This window comes from Pygoscelis adeliae, unplaced genomic scaffold (assembly GCF_000699105.1).
Source record: "Pygoscelis adeliae isolate BGI_AS28 unplaced genomic scaffold, ASM69910v1 Scaffold448, whole genome shotgun sequence".
NCBI lineage: Eukaryota > Metazoa > Chordata > Aves > Sphenisciformes > Spheniscidae > Pygoscelis > Pygoscelis adeliae.
In genome coordinates, this window is record NW_008825288.1 from 360,841 (window position 1) to 362,171 (window position 1,331).

Sequence of the window (1,331 nt, forward strand, 5' to 3'; positions counted from 1 at the left end):
AGGTGAGTGCTCCAGTGCAGGGGCTCAGCTCTGGCCGGGGGAGAAAGCATTGCCGCTTCAGGCCAGGCTGGTGAGCCTCCACTGCTGGGAGAGGGCAACTCTTAGCAGGCTGCACTTCGAGTGGAAGCTCAAATCTGCTGTGAAACAAGTTCAGAAAAGTCTGTGACTTCTTTTCCCTGAAAACTCTTAAGAAGCTAAATTGAGAAGAGAATGAACCTGCGACCTGGCCCTTTCCCAGGGGCTACCGGTGGCCGGTGAAGGCTGTAGCCTTCACCACCGCTCCAGAGCACTTGGTGCAACGGATGGGCGCCCGTTTCGTGCAGGAGCAGCCCGTCTCGGCTCTCCGTCCCCGCGGCCTGGTGCTAGCAGAGCCCTGCATCTCTCAGAATAGATATAGATCTCTATATATAGACTTCATCTGGTTCTATTAACATAAATATGATCACTTTAAAAATACACATACTGTATTATGTACACTATGTACATGGGGCCGGGGCAGGCGCCGGCGGGTGCCCTGGCTGCCCTCGGCACCGCTTCCTGCGTGGTTCCTGGAACCATTCACATTTGTTAAAAGCTCCTCAGTTTCTCTGGCGTGAGAGCTGCTGGGGGGGAGGAGGCAACGACAGGGGGCGACCCTGCAGCTGCTGCCAAAGGTAAGACGTGTTTGAACTGCCCCGGTGCACCCTGCTGTCTGCACACGGGGGCTGCCTGCTGCAGCGTGGGCCAGCGGGAGGGGACAGGCTTTGGGCTGCAGGGGCTGCATGGGGTGAGGGAGTACTGTGATGCCGGGGGGCGGTGGGACCCCTACAGCCACCCCTTGCTGCGGGGTCCGGCCCTGTCAGACCAGGCAAACAGACTTTGCATATGTTAAAACTACGCACAGATCCGAACTTTCCTACAGCCACATGGCAGCGTCTGCAACTGCCTGGGGCTAGGTTAGCAGCGAAGCCCTGGGGAGCAGTGGGGAGCACAGCAGGGCATACGGGGACCCGGATGCACGTGCAGGTGCTGGGACCAGCTGGGTTGGCTAGTGCTGGGGGCCTGAGAGCTCCCAGTGCCCCCCGGTGCAGTGTGGCGGGGGAGCGGGGCAGGGACGACGGGATGGGATGGGACTCCTCTGAGCCCGGGCCAAGAGCAGGCGCTGGTGTCTCGGGGGGGGGGACAGGGAGCCCCCCCCACCCACCCCAGGCTGGAGCTCATGCTGTTGTGGGATTGCTTCAATCCAGCACCCGACCCCCCACAGCTGCCTCCCACCTTCTGCCCCCTCCAAACCATCACGCTGCATCTCCCCAAGCTTGGCCCACGGACTCCAGAGACAGGCGGCGCCGAGG